Here is a 16,840-nt window from a genome sequence, read left to right on the forward strand (position 1 = left end):
GGGTATGATTTTAAAGGGAAGGATATAGAATAGAAAATATGTCACTCTTTGCATTTAAAAAAGACTTTTTAAAATTTAACTAACTGACATAACATTAGTTTTAGGTTACAATGTAATGATTTAATACTTGGAGATATTTTGAAATGATCATCACACTGTGTCTAGTTACCATCCATCACCATACATAGTTATAATTTTTTTTCTTGAGAATGTTTAAGACCTACTTTGTCGACAACTTCCAAATATGCAATACAGGGTTATTAGCTATAGTCACCATGCTGTACATTACATCCCCAGGACTTATTTATTTTATGACAGGGAGTTTGTACCTGTTGACCCCCTTCACCCATTTCAACCCCCCTCCCCCCAATAAAAAATTGTTTAATCCTGCATCATTATTAGGAAAACTTGTCGCCAGGATACAAGTTCAATCAGGGTCTATTACAATGTACAATTCAGTACCACAGCACCTAGAACCATTACCATAATTTACTTTTGTCAAAGTTTCCTTCTGCCTTAGAAGTATTGTGGTCCTTCCTATATGGGAAACACTCCACTTTTCCTGTTCCCGTCCTCTGTGAATTTGCTCAGTGTGGCCGGGGTGAAGTTGGCTGGGTGGTTACTGGAGACTTAGCAGGAAGCACCTGGCTGCTGTGTATCTCAGCGAAAGTAAGAATCAGGGAGCTTAATGTTAACTCTTGTAACTCTTGTCTGGTTTACAGGAAATCTCTTTTTTTTTTTTTTTTTTAAAGATTTTATTGATTTATTTGACAGAGATAGAGACAGTCAGTGAGAGAGGGGAACACAAGCAGGGGGAGTGGGAGAGGAAGAAGCAGGCTCTCAGCAGAGGAGCCTGACGTGGGGCTCGATCTCGGAACGCCGGGATCAGGCCCTGAGCCGAAGGCAGACGCTCAACCGCTGTGCCACCCAGGCGCCCCTACAGGAAATCTCTTAAAACCTTTCCTTTGCTCCTTATGAAATGAAATTTCACCTTTGCAGGACCAGTTTCCTACACTCAGTGGATGGGAAGTGAAATGTATCATCTTTTTTCCAACTAATACAAGGGAAATAACTAGCATCCAGTTTAAGTGACTCTTTCTAAGGTCACGCAATCAAAAGCAAAGCTTGTATTTTTGCATTTTTATTTGGGACAAACTTTATTCCAAGCAGGGACATGAGGAGTAAACAAGATAGAACGTTGCCCTGGTCCACTGCAAGTCGGGCAGGCAGGGATGGCTCTGTGCTCCCTGAAGCTTCCAGAGCCCGGGGTCTCAGCCCCACTTGGTCTCAGGCCTCTTCCTGCCTTGTCCACTCCACCTGGGTTTCCTTTGCTGGTTCCTCATGCTCCCAATCTTTAAACATGGGAGTGTTCTCAATCCGCAGACCTTTTTCTTTTCTCCTGTCATGAATTCTCTGACTTAATGCTCTTTCCAAAATCTTTAAATCCCATTTGTATATTGTCAACACCAAGTCCTGACCCCTGTCCCGAACCTCAGGGTTACATATCTCACTCAACACTTCCGTGTCAGTGCTCAATAGGCACGTTCATCTTACCAGGATCCAAACCAGATTCCCGATTTTAACTCCAACACTTGATGCTGCCAGTCTTCCCATCCCCATTTCAGGAAATCAAACTCTGTTCTTCCATTTGCCCTGGGGGAAAAACATTGTAATCATCCTTGACTTCATTCTGTATCTCGCATCCACTTCTATTCAGCAACTGCTATTCTCTCTAATGTCACAATATATCTACATTCTAGTGGCTTCTCTTAACTTCCTTAACCTCATCATCAAGCCACCTTCCTCTCTCCTAGAGGATTATTTCAATAAGGCAAAACTTTTACTTTAATCCATGTCTCCTGACTTTCAATGCAGACCTCATTTTAAGCAACAAGATGAGTGGGGAAAATGTCTGAAATCAATATATTAGATTCTTTGAGAGAGGTAGCACTCACAGGGAGAGTCTTAGAACACATTCTCACCATGTAATGCATATTCTTATCTTTTTTAAAAAAGACTTCTTTGAGATCCCAAAGGAGTTGCAACATAATAAGAGACTTTTTTTTTTTTTTTTTTGGTAGAGAGAAAATCACTATTTTAAATCCATGAATGCTTATGTAAGTGATGTCAAAAGTCAGGACACAGAGAGGATTGTTCAGGACTTTGTGTTCCCAAGAATTCATTTAAAGTAAACTCGGTTGGGGAGCAAAATGTAGGAAAACAAAGAGGAAAGTAGGAATAGAGGAAATCCTCAGCTCTGCCATGCATCCATAAGTCAGAGAAGATTCCAGGCAGCTGAAGCATTTGGGGAATTCAGCTGCCTGGGATTATGGGCATTAAAATCCCCTTCTCTCAATCACCTCCACCCCCACATAAGCACAGAAAATTTAACAGTAAAGATGTTTGTAGCAGATGTGTAAAGTAAATGTCTAACCATTAAAAGAGAAAGTGGAGAAATAGGAGTCTACATTTTTTGTCTGTCTTTGTCTTTTTTTTTTTTTTTTTGCTTCTTAGTTGCCCTCTAAATTTAGTTCTTTTAATGGAAATGAAAAAAAATCATCTAAATATTCAGATGCATAAGCTTTATAGATTTAAGCCACTTTAGGAATTAAAGGTTTTTCTATAACTCTGACTGTATTCCTATGACAAATACTTCTCCATTCGGAATTTTAAATCCTTTAACAACTTCGTCATTCCTCCTCATTCCATTACCCCAGAGTTGTCATTATGCTGGAGTAGATCAGAAGGGCGTTTGTGAAGATGTCTAATTCAGCTGGGCTTTCACGTACCAGTTGAGATGGAGACATAGTAGGATGGTAAAAATAGAGGCCAGCAGTGGAGTGAAGTGCAGGGTACGTGACTGGAGATACTCTGTTGAGCAAATGGAATACTGAAATACTCCACATCTATTAGTGTACTTTGTACTTGTCAGATCTGTTTTCTTTTTTGCAAGTCCCATGAATGCAGTCATTTTTAAAGATGGCAGTAGTAGATGTGGGGAAAAAATCTATATCCTGTCTCTGATTCCCTTGTTTTTGCAATTCTGATAGGAGACTGCTCCTTTGAAGATATTAAAGTCTTATTGGGATATCCAAAGGGATGATGTAAGAAAATTAGTGTTTGTGAAATTTCTACTATGTGCCATTCTCGGTATTCAACTGTTTCTTTTATCACTGCCTAATTTAATTGTCATACAATTGTGTGAGGTAAATCTTAAAACTCCCATGTCAAATTTGAGAAAACTGAGGCTCTACAAATTTAGTCTTAGAGCTTGTAAGTGGTAGGTAACATGGTTTTCCTCCAAAACACTGCTCATCAAGGAAGACCGGAAATGTTGGGGTAGCAGGAAAATTACAAGACCCCACTTTCCATCTCACTCTTAAAAGAAAATCTCAAGGATTTTTCCTTTGATAGTTTTCAAAGTCAAGTTTACAGAACTAAAAAATAAGTCTAAGATTGGAGAGGATGAAGAATGTCCCTGATATATTTATCTATTACATTCACACACACACGCATTTGCTAAGCCACATAGGATTTTTCTTTTCATATAAGCTGTATCACTCCTCTCTTTTCTGGCTCAAGACTGCAGTAGAACAATGAATTACTGGATTTAGGTCCATTAACCTTGTAAAACTCTAAATTAGTTTGTGCTTTACCTCCGTCCCTTTTTTTCCCCAGGCTCTTCCATCATGTAAGTAGAGGACTGAATGGTGTATAGTCTTTCTCCCGCATCCCAGTTTTTGATTGATCATTTCTTGTTATAGTTATCCGTTCCTGATGAACTGCCAGTTGGTGTAGAAGTTGTTAGTGGGCAGATATAATTTGCTGTCTTTGTACTGATTCAGTCAGTGATAACGCCTGTAGAGTACTCATCCGCTGGAAGTATCTAGAAGGTTGATGACAGGGAATGGGGGTGTGGTATTCTCCTGGTGTCAACAGTTCTGGTTTACACCTCTGTAGCTACAATGCTACCCTCTAGTGGCACATCGAGGTGTGCCCCAGGGTATATCAAAATAATTTTGGCAATTCTAGTGGGGAAATGTCTGAAAACAAAATGAGAAAAACACTCCTTTGACGTCCTTGCCATTATTTCATAAGAAAAAAATATATCTGTGTGTGTCTCAAGAATAAATATGTATCTGTCATTAGTCTGCTATATAATTTTCCAGCATCACTTGGGATTATTTTGGCCAGTGTAGAGAATAATCATTAAAAACAAAACAAAACAAACAAAATTTGGATTATTGGAACTTAAGTTGCCTAAACCTTGTCTAGATATCATGTTTTTGGAATTGAAGAACATATTCTTTTCAGTGCATTTATATTTAATTGAATATGGAAATGTGAAAAATATGAACTTTTAACTGTCTTAAATAGCAGCCCATATTTGAAACATTTCTCAATGTGAGTGACAAGCAATTAAATCTACTTTGCATAAACTTGAATGTGAAGTGGAAACCAACTGATTCTTTGAAGATGGAAAAGAAAGAAAAATGAGTTATTTAATCTTGGTGCTACATGCTGTGGTTCTTGGGAGCAGGGAAGACAATTGATGGGAAATCAGGAGAACATAAATGTTCACTTTTGCAATGCTGTTACTATTATCTAAATGCTAATCTTAAAAAAAAAAAGAAAGATTATTAGAAAAGGAAACAAGCTACATTCTTACTAATGGTGTGGCTTACATTTGCCATTACAGATAGCAACAGTGAGCCTCTTGAGTATTCAAATAGGTTGTTTTGGTGTGACATGATGTCTTTTATATAAATGCTGTATCTCCATGGAAGTAATATCACAGTACTGTGAACTTTGTATTTGTTATAGTCTGACACAGAAAAATAACCAGTGGAATCAATTTTTCCTCTCTATAGATATTAAGATGTTGTAGGCTTAACAAAGATTTGTTTTATTGGCTTCACATCTCTAGGCCCCTTCCTTAATAATGATGACCTGATTGACCAAAAGTTCATGCCAAATATCTGTTTCTTGTATCTTCTATTCCACTGTAAAAGTTTCACCTTTGAGTCCATCCTTTCGACACATTTCCTGACAAATAGGTTCCCTTGATAAGGAAGAAAGAGTTGGGTGCCAAGAAGTGTTAAGGTTACTGTAATATACTAAAGAGAGACTTTAAGTTTAAAAATCTTTATAATTTTGAAATTCTTGTAGTTCCTTGACTTTAAGAAACTTGTAATAAACCAAATTATATACTTTTTTTCTGGGAAATATGTCTTTTAAAATTATATGTTTTTAACATGAGCTTTTAATATATTTCTATATAAACGTTCCAGGTTTTATCTAGAATTTATAGGCAGTGGTGATAAAGATTTCTGCCTTTAAAGAGTTGGGAGTATAGTTAAGATTGGAGTTGGGTTAAACAAGTAAAATAACTATGATTCAATCTGGTAAGTACTATATTGGAGGCAAATATCATGTTAGTTTTTAGAGCTGCCATAATAAAATACCACAAATGGGGTGGCATAAAACAACAGCAATTTATTCTTTGACATTTCAGGAGGCTAGAAGTCCAAAATCAAGGTATCAGCAGTATTGGTTCCTTCTGGAGGCTCTCGGGGGGTAAAAGTTCCATGCCTCTTTCCTAGATACTGGTGCTTGCTGGAAGCCTTAGTGTTCCTTGGCTTGTAGATAATGTCAATCACTGTGATTTCTGTCTCTGTCTTCACGTGGCTGCCTTGTGTCCCAGTCTCCCTCCCCTTTCTCTTGTAAAGACATGAATCTTTGGAATGAGGGCCCTCCCTGAGTCCAGTATGATTTCATGTCAAGATCTTTAGCTAATTGCATCTGCAAAAACTCTATTTCCAAATAAGATCTTATTCTGAGATCCTGGGTGGGCATGAATTTGGGGGAGCAGCTATTCAACCCACTATAGGTGCTATGTGTAGATAAAAGAGAGTTAACTAATTCAGTCTGGTCCAGGTGGGAATGGGAGGTTCATAAAAATTTCTTGAAGCAAAAGATAGCCAAGTTTAATGGGAAAAGATGAGGTTAATGAGATGGAGAGTAACCAGACGGTAAATGGTCTCATTTGCCATGAGGAAGAGTGTGTACTTTATCCAGAGTTCAGTGATTTTCCTCCTTTTTTTTTTTTTTTTTCTGTGCTCCAGCACAGTTAAAGGATCTAAGACACTCCCATTAGAAATAACAGGTGTTTCTGGAAATTATTCTTGAGTGGGGAGATCACATATTAAAAAGTGATGTGCAATTTTAGAAAGTTCTTTTGGGTGTTTCAGACATAACTCTTTCCCTTTTCTTTCTCATAGAGTATTGATAAGGAAATACCAAAGTAACTTAAACAGATCATATATATATATATATATATATATGTCTTTGTAGATATAGATATGATATAATATGGTTAGATTGATAGTGTTATATGTTTAATAGTGCAATATGTATGTATTGCATTAACTTCATTTAGGATGAAAGTAGATTACAAGGGGTTGACTAGAGGCAGAGAAACCAGTTAAAGACCATTAAAATAGTCCAGGGGTTCCTGGGTGGTGCAGCTGGTTGAGGTCAGACTCTTGATTTCGGCTCAGGTCATGATCTCAGGGTTGTGAGATCAAGCCCCAGGTCAGGCTCCTTGAAATTCTCTCTCTCTCTGCCCCTCCCCTCCCTGCTCACACGTGCACTTTCTCTCTCTCATAAATAAATAAAACATTTTTAAAAGTCCATTAATGTAGTCCATATTAGTGATAATGCATGGAGCAATGATGATGGAAATATAGAGATGTAAATAGATTTAGGAGCTATATAGCAAGATTTTACAAAAAATTATACATAGGACTTATAGAGATGGTTCTCAGGTTTCTCACCTGTATAAATGCCTGGGGAATAGACTAAGACAGGGAATTAAAAGGAGATAGAGTTTAGAGGCAGAGCTAAAGATTTTGGTTTCAGATGTGCTGAATTTTCTGAGTCTATTAGATATCCAGGTAGAAATGTTGGGTGGCTAGTTGGGTATGTGACTATAAAGCAAACAAGGAATAAACTGTGAATGTACAGCAGGTATATGGTAGTTGAAGGCATAGATGAGAATGGGATTTTATAGGGGACAGTATGTGGATCAAGAAGATGAAAACAAATGCAAAACAAAAAGATGCCATAAAAGGAGCAGCCAACAGGCAATAATAATAATAAAAAAAATCCAAGAGGGTTAATGTTATTAAGTCAAGAAAAGAGGGAGTTTCAAGAGTGAAGGAGACAAGAGTTAAAATGTGTACGGTTAAGTAACTTATACCTAGGAATCAGCAGTCTTTGTGAATTTATAAAAAGTAGTCTTTGTAAGTATGGGAGCAGAAATGATATTACAGGAGGCTGAAGAGTAAGCAACAGTGAAGAAGTTGGCAAGTTTCTCTAAATTTATAGCACATTTGGTACGGTGTGTGCGTGTGTGTGTGTTTAAGTAAATATGTGTCAGGCCAGTCTTGAGCATATTTGGCATTTCGATCAATTCAGTTGTGATTTTAAGGAGAGCAGCTATATTCTAAAAGCCTGCTTTTGGAGAGTTGATAATCTCAGTAGGAATGAAAACCATCAAATTTGAATTCATTCAAGCCTTTCTTCCCCCCAATTTCAGCTGATTCAATTTATACTTATAGTACAGTCTTAACAGTATATATAAAATACACTTCAATGAACTTTTGCATCAGTCCCTAGAAGGTGTTGGACAGGGACCTGTCTACGCTATTTGCATTCTTGTGTTACAGAAAACAGAACAAAAGTTTGCACTGTGGAGTACTGAGTGATGAGAGATTTAGAGTGGCATTGATACCTCTGAGCTACTTATAAATTTTATTTATAAATTTATTTATAATAAATAAATTTATTTCATTATAAATATTTATATAATAATACCTCCATAACTACTTCATTTTGTCTATAAATTTATGTTAATCTGTAAAAGAACTTGAAGTTGTTCAGGGTACTCTATAATTTTTATTAGAATTTATCTAATAAATGCAGCCTGCATAATGATGCTCCACTCTAGGTAAGCCAAAACAATACTTTGTGCAAAGAATATTTTTAATAATAGGACTTCCAATCTCTGTCTTTTGTTGTTTTTGTTTGTTTTTGGGCCATCAATTACCTATAACTTGGAACGTGTAGCCATTTCTAACCACTCTTCACAATTTATCCTAAAGAGTACTTCCAGAATTACTGAGCAGGGGTGATGATAGATATAGAGGTTGTTTTATATTATCCTAGGCACTTTACCACATCTGCTCTCCAGGTACCTCACATATTTCACTCTTTTCATCATAGTTATAGGTTGTCTAGTTCCCTTATGATTGGTTTTGAGGCTTTGGAAAAGAATTGCGGGTGAGTGTGGTGACAGGTGGAACAGGGGGCAGGAAACCTGCCGCGTATGTTAGTTTCTGTGGGTCACCCTGAAAGAGACCATTGAATAAGCAGAAGCTTTTAGTTGCATAACATGTAGAAAGCAGGATTGACAGGTATATGAGATTTTGTACTTGATGTAGTCATTGGAATACGTTACTAGTGTATTTTACAAAATACTGTGGAGATGGTCTACTTTCACTAAAGTAACAAAAAAAATTATCCATGGAGATGACACTTTATCGTAAGAAAAACACTGCTTCATACAAATTTATATGCAAATATGCACTTCAAGCATATTTATTTTCATCAAGAATTTTTATTTCTAATAGGTATGTAATGAAATTCCCACATCTCTTTTGTCCTCTGCTGAAATCAGCATTAGATCAAGAAGCCTCAAGCATTGTCTCAATCTGATATATCTTAAAGTAACCTCTCTTTAATTAAATACAGGGTTTTTTGGTACAATTTTGTTCAGAGGTGCAAAACATTATCTTACTCTTTCAGTTCATTTTAGCTATTTTACACATCTTAGGTATGAGTATGAGAGATGGAAAAATTGGGCCCACTGTACAGATGTTGTACAAAAAAATCATTAGATACCTGGTGTTAATTAAATGAAAGAAATGGGAGTGTGGACAACTAAGAATTAAGAAATTCTGGACGTGCCGTAAACCTTGGCATAATGGATTTACCAATGTGAGAGGACAGATAACCAGTGACAAAAAGGCAGGCTCCTGAGCCTGGAGTCCTAAGTATGAATCACGAACCCACCTCTAAGGAGCCCAGGAGCTCTCAACTTGAGTTTTCTGGTCTATAAAGTAAGGATCATAATAACTATATTGCAGGATGCTACTGGATTAAATTGGATAAATTATATTAAGTATTTAGAGAAGTCCCTTGTACATGTTTAATACCAAACAATTTGAATGTCATTATAAGTAGTATTATTCCTGAAAGATAGAAGATGGTATATCTTCCATTCATACACTGTGCACTGCTCAGTATACGTAATGTATGTGCTGTATGCTAGATAACTATGCTTTTCTGAGACTTGAGGTCAGAATGTTTCTAGGCTAGGCTTCTTCTCTGGTCTCCAGATCAATATATCCATCTACCTGACAAGCTCTTTCTTGGATGTCATAATTAAAAAGCCCCTATATTTAATTAGCAGTTTTCCTTACAAATTCCCACTCCTACACCACTACTGTAAATACTTTTCACTGAGACCAACACACGTGTAGATGATCCTAACCTCCTTAGTTTTCACCCGTTAGTCAACTGCATAACTGTTAACTTTTCATTTGTGTCTGCTATCCCTATCATGCCTGACTCTGCCTCAATTCAACACCATCCACTCTCCTTCCTGCCCTTTCTTCCTCCCTACTGATCCATGAATGGATTAGGGTTGAGCAAGACCAGCTTGGCTGGCTCACGATATTTCTTGGGAAGTCCCTTATGTATATTAGTTCCACCGAGAAGCCCAAGCCCCGAAAATACTCAATTTTTATATTTTTAAAATCACACATGAAGGTTTGTTCATCACCGTCATGATATAAAATATCTCCATCACTCAATGATTTAGCGTATTGATCGTATATAACGACACCACCTCTCCCTACCTACTACCTCCGGTATCCTTTCCTAACTCTTATAACCACTCATCTGTTTGTTATTTTTAAAAATCAGTCACTTCAAAACTGTTATATAAAAAGTATCTGACCTTTTAGGATAGGCTTTTTTCACTCAGCATAAATTACTTAAAGAGTCGTCCATGTTGGTATGTATATCGATAGTTTCTTTTTTATAGCTCTTTAAGTTCCCTCGAGAAGCTTAGGCCCTGGAACTACTTTATTTCCATGTATTTTTTTTATTTGATTATAGTTGACACACGGTATTACATTAGTTCCAGGTGTACAACTTAGTGATTTGACAAATTTATACATTATGGTATTTTCACAAGTGTAGCTACCATCTGTCCCCTTACATCCCTATAAATGATATCATTCACTGCATTCCTTATGCTCTGCCTTTTATTCCCATGACTTACTCATTACATAATGGAAGCCTATATTTCCCACTCCTCTTCACCCATTTTGTCCAACTCCCCATGCCTCCCCTATTTCTATGTACTTTTAAGATCAATTTTATTGAGGCACAATGTAATACAATAAAACACACTAATTTTAAGTTTGCTGTTCAATAAGTTTTGACAACTCTATATATCCATGTAACTATTATCACAGTGATAATAGAGAAAATATGCATTATCCCCAAAGATCACTTGCACCATTTTTGCTTAACATGATTTTGGAATTATAAACATTAGAATGCCATATTATATATTTGAAAAATTTGAATTTTAATATCATTGCAATTGAGACCGATTACAAGATTTAGAGATTTTTGGAGGATTTAACAAATGAAGATTATATATCTCTTCGAAGAATACCTCATTTAATGTTTATGAAGGGGAATAAAATAGTTCAGTGTTTTTAAAGTTGTTTTATGATTCCCAGATATTGCTATTTGAGGGATTTTTATTGCTTGCTTATTATTTTGGCTTTGTGATAGGAAGATATGCATTTAGAAGACACATATTTTTTATAATTTTATAAAATTATACCTGTTTTTTCATAACAGGAAAGAGAAGGTAAGCTGTATTTTCTATGAATTGTTGACCATGTAGCACAGTAGTTTTGATTATTTTACTTTCCAGTTTGAGTTTTGTAAGTATTTAATATATTTTTCACATCTCATAATCTTTTTTTACTCATTTTGCTAAACTTTTTTATTATAAAGGCAGTATATCATAATAGCAAGTTTAGAAATCCAGAGGAGGAAAATATAATGCCATCATCCTACTGTTATCAATACATATAATTTTATATTCTTTCCCAGTATTTTTTTATTATGAAAATACAGTATTCAAAAGGAAATTCTGAACTTAATTGCCTCCCTTTTATTGCTTGCTAATTACAAAGAAGAACAAAAAAGCTGAATTAATATTGTCTTCCAAGACATATTTGCTTATTACAGTCTCAAAGATGAAGTTCACACATGCACATACACAGTAACCCATGCCTACATACACACAACACCCAGCCTTCTGGATTTGACTTCCTGGGTCCAAATTCTGACATTGACATTTTCCTTTGACATTGGGTCAGTTATCTAAAAAAAACTCTAAGATTTAGTCTTAGAGTCTTCAAATTCAGTATCTTCTCTCAATATCTGATACAAGTACACAAGAATATAGATTATTTGAACAACCCTATCAACCAACTTGATTACTGTGCTTAAAGAACACATCACCAACAGCAGAATACCCATTCCTTTCAAAATCTTATGGAGTATGTACTAAGAAGACATTTTTGGCCATTAGATAAGTCTCAATACATATAAAAGGATTCCAGTCAAAGTATTTTCTCTGACTCCAGTAAAATTAAATAAAAACCAATAACAAAAAAATATCAGGAAAAATATTCAAATAATTTTAAACTAACACTTTTAGATAATTCATGAGTCAAAGAGGGAAACAAAAGAGAAAATAGAAAGTATGTTGAGCTGAATGAAAATGAAAAAAACAGCACATCAAAATTATTGAGAAGCCACTAAACCTGTACTTAAGAGGTCATTTATTTATTTATTTATTTTTAAAGATTTTATTTATTTATTCGACAGAGATAGAGACAGTCAGCGAGAGAGGGAACACAAGCAGGGGGAGTGGGAGAGGAAGAAGCAGGCTGCTAACGGAGGAGCCTGATGTGCGGCTCGATCCCATAACGCTGGGATCACGCCCTGAGCCGAAGGCAGACGCTTAACCACTGTGCCACCCAGGCGCCCCAAGAGGTCATTTATTTTAAATAAACAATTAAGAAAAAGAAATTAAACCCCAAGTAATAAGAAAAAAGGAAATAATATGAAACAAATCATAGATCAGTAAAATAGAAAACAGAAAAACAATAAGGATATTCAACAAAGTTGATAAACCTCTAGCCATATAAATTAAGAAAAAAGAAAGAAGTCGCAAATTACCAATATGAGGCAGGAGAATAGTGGCATCACTATGGATTCTAGAAATTAATGCATATATAATATGGAGATATCATAAACAACTGTATGGCAGTGAAATCACAACTTAAGTAAAATGATCAAATTCCTGGGAGATACAAACTATTAAAGCTCAGTCAAGAAGAAACAGATAACCTAAATAGTCATATATCCAGTAAAGAAACTGAATTTGAAGTTTAAACTTTCACATAAATAAACTTCAGGGCCACATGACTAGGGTAGTAAATTCTACCAAACATATATGGTAAAACAATAAACATTTTCATTAACTCTTATAAAAAATAGAAGAATAAGAAGTAATTCTGAGCTCATTTTATGAGACCAGCATTACCTTAATACAAAACCATACAGAGACATTAGAAGATAGAACTACAGACTAATGAACTTAAGTGCAAAAGTTTGTAACAAAGTTTCAGCAAATAAAATCCAACAATGTATGAAGTTTATCTGATAATGCAAGGTTGGTATAATATTTGTAAATTAATCAATGTAATCAACCATATTAAAGTACTAAAAAAGTAAAATGATTAACATATACAAAAAAGGCATTTGGAAAAAATCAAAGATTCATGATAATAAGAACTCTGAGTAAAGTAGGATTAGAAGTTAAATTCCTCATTCTGATAAAAAGTGTCCATGACAAACCTATAGCTGACATCATACTAATGTGAAAGGTAGAATGTTCTCCCTATTAAATCAGAAACAAGAAAACAATGTCTGTCTTCACCATAACTATTTAGCATTATACTGACGGTTCTTGCTGATGTATTCAAATTAGAAAGGTAGAAGTAAAAATCTTTGCTTATAGGCAATAAGTCTTACATGTAGAAAATTTGATAAAATCTACAAAAAAGTCATTAGGATGCATACAAAAGTTTAGTAAGTTTGCAGATTACAAGATCAATGTACAAAAATTGAATTTCTATTCCTAGCAGTAAACTAGACCTTGAAATTTTAGAAAATATCATCCCATTAAAAATGTGAAAAACTTAAGAGATAAATCTGTCAAATGTGTAAAATACCCATACACGGATAACTGTAAGGCATTGTTGACAGAGATTAAAGACAAAAACAAATAGAGATACATCACACATATGGATTGAAGGACTCAATATAGTTAAGATGTCACTTCACTCCAAACTGAGCTACAGGTTCAATGCAACCCTAATTAAAATCCAAGATTTTTATTTTCTTGTAGAAATTGACAGACTTTAAAGTTCATGCAGAAATACAAAGGACATCAAGCAAACAAAAGAGCTTTGAAAAAGAATTAAAAAGTTAAAAACTGTACATGAATTCAAGGTTTATTATTAAGTTACAGATATCAAGACTCTAGATTGGAGTAAAATTAACAAATGGATCAGTGGAATCTAATAGAGACTCCAGAAATAGATTCACACTTATCTAGACTACTGATTTTTGACAGAAGTGCAAAGGCAGTTCAGTGAAGAAAGGAGAGTTGTATTAATAAATGATGTTGAGGCATTAGATATCCAAATGCCAACAAAGTAACTTGAATCTGTACCTCATGTCATATGTAAAAATTAATTCAAAATGGATCATAAACCTAAATGCAAAAGCGAAAGCTATAAACTTGTAGAAGATAACATTTGAATGAAATCTTCATGATCTTTGTTTAGAGAACTTTTAGATAGGACTTTGATAGCATAATTCACAAAGAGCAAACTTTCAAATTGTAGTTTTCAAAATTAAAAACTTCTGCTTGTCCAAAGATACTCTCAAAAGACAGAAGAGACAGACTATGAGAAAATATTTGCAGTGTACCTATAGGATGAAGGTATCCGGAATACATGAAGACCTCACAAAACTTAATGGTAAGGAAAGAGATGACCCGCATGATTGAAAAAGAGAAAAAATTTTGAATATTTTATTTTAGAAAAGACATACAGATGGCAAATGACCGTACTGAAAGATGCTCAACATCACTAATCATTTGGGAAATGGAAATTAAGGCCACACTGTGATAGTAGTAAGCATTTATTAAAAGAGAGAAAATTAAAAAGACTGACCATAACAAGCCTTGGCAAGGATGTGGTGGAATGGAAACTTTCACATGTTCCTTGTGGAAACGTATGAGGGACCACTTTGGAAAACAATCTGGCAGCTTCTTCAGATATTATTTATACACATACACACATACCATATGGTTGATCTATTCCTTAAGTATTTATACAAGAGAAACAAAAGCATATACTGATAAGAAATTTGTACGTGGTTGTTGGTAGCATTTTTGTTTATAATAGCCAAGAACCTAAAACAATCCATATGTTTATTGTGGGATGAATACATAAACAAATCGGAACATTGATCTTGTAATCAGCAGTTACAAGGAACGTTTCATGTTACAACATGGATAGATGTCAATTGAGAAAAAGGAGAGAAAGGAGCCGGACAAAATGACTAATACTGTATTTATGTGCATTTCTGTAAAATACTTGAAAACATGAACTAATTTTTAATGACAGAAAAAAGATGAGTCATACGTGGAGACAGGTTTGCGTGTAGATGGACAAAAGGACTTAAAAAGGGGCATGAGGCAACTATTAAGGTAATGAATATATTCACTATCTTAATTGTGATAATGGTTTCATGAATACATATATGTGCTAAATATTCTCAGATTGTACACTTTTAACATATAATTTATTTTATGTCAGTTATACTTAAACAGACCTGTTAAAAATGACCAAAAAAAGAACACTAAGAACTTCAGATTTCTTGATTCTCCAAAATGAATTGAACAGTTTTTGAAAAAAATACTGAATAAATGATTCTAGTCTCCATCCTGGGCCAAAAGACAATGCCAGAAAATGATGGGTGTTCATCAATTTTGTGAATTTGTCTAGGGTGTATTTTACGCTTAAGGTATATGTGAACATCTCTGAAGAAATATTCTAACCTGTGCTGAGAATAATAAAATGCATGTCCTAATTCTTCCAATAAAATATCATTAAAATATCACATCAGGTGATAGAAGATATACTCAAACAGCTGAGACATTAAGACCCCCAGTTCCCTACTTTTCAAAAAATTCATTTAGTATTAGCTAAAACAGTAAACAAGAAGATAAAATAATTTTAATAACAATCAAAGTAAACCCTTCCCAGGTGTGCTCTAAAGTCTTAGAAATTATCTTATTCTCCTTTACAGTCTATATTGTATTCTTCAGTAATAAAAGTCATCGATTTTGAGAATGATGACAAAGGGTATGATGTAATGGCGAAGTCCCAGATTAGGGGTTTGTCAATATAAACTATGTTGGCGAAGTTATTTGAAGGCGTTTCTGAGTTTCATTTCTTCATCTACAAAATAAAATGGTTAATCATGACTGAAAGACCATGAATTTTCAAATGCAGATATCCAAACTATAAGTTGCGTTTTCAAATCCTAAAATGACCCTCAGCTCAGTGTGTGCATTTGCGTATGCTTATTTTAGTTGGACCATAAAGATGGGGATGAAAGTGGACCCCCCCCCCAGTCCAACTGCTGGCAGTAAGCTTGAAGCTGCCATGTTGACTGTAAACATTTCCTGCCTTTATTTAGTGCTCGAAACATTCATACTTTGTAGATCCATTCTATATGGGAAAAAATTAATGTATGTTTTTTTATTCAATATCAAAATTGAATAATTTTGTTTATGAGAACAGCAGTAACTCCTGTGTATTTAATGGTTCATAATCATTAGCACATTGTAAAAACACTAAAGGAGGTGACAGAGTCAGAGCACATTACTTTCATTTTCAAAATAATATTTCCTATATATTTTCCTTTCTGAAAAGGCAATCATATTTTTTAAAAAGTAAACTGTTTTCAGTAGCTGAAGGATCATCTGTAGGTTTGTTCGTCTTTAAAAAGCTGAACCCATCAGAAAGCACTCAGCTCAGCATGGGACAGCATCCCGTGCTGTGACCTGGATCAAGAATAATAGCTTTTGAATAACTACCTCTGATTTGTTCAAGTGATTTCTCAAAGAGAATTTTGGAAATGACGTGAAGCAGTTTTCTTTGTGTTGAGCTCCAGTCTGAGGGATGATAGTCCTTGGGCTTACAGAAGATGTAGCTTACGGCCTTTTTATTTCCACCTTACATTCTTTAATTTCTAGTTTGGTGATTAATACAATAATTAATATGCTCTTCCAAACAATCTTTAGTTCCTATGCAATCGTTTTGATGTTTTAGAAATTTAAAACTGCTCACACTGTGTTTCATGATGATAGGGCTCCTTCATTTGGGAAATATGATTGAAAATGTCTTAAGTAGCACTCAAGCCAGCATAAACACATTTTCAAGCCTCTTAACGAAAGTAGTCAGACATTCTGAATTATATGCTCTCTGTTCTTCATATTTGCAAAACACTATTATCGGGCAGAATATTTTAAAGGCCC

Source organism: Ailuropoda melanoleuca, chromosome 1 (genome assembly GCF_002007445.2).
Source record: "Ailuropoda melanoleuca isolate Jingjing chromosome 1, ASM200744v2, whole genome shotgun sequence".
NCBI classification, from domain to species: Eukaryota; Metazoa; Chordata; class Mammalia; order Carnivora; family Ursidae; genus Ailuropoda; species Ailuropoda melanoleuca.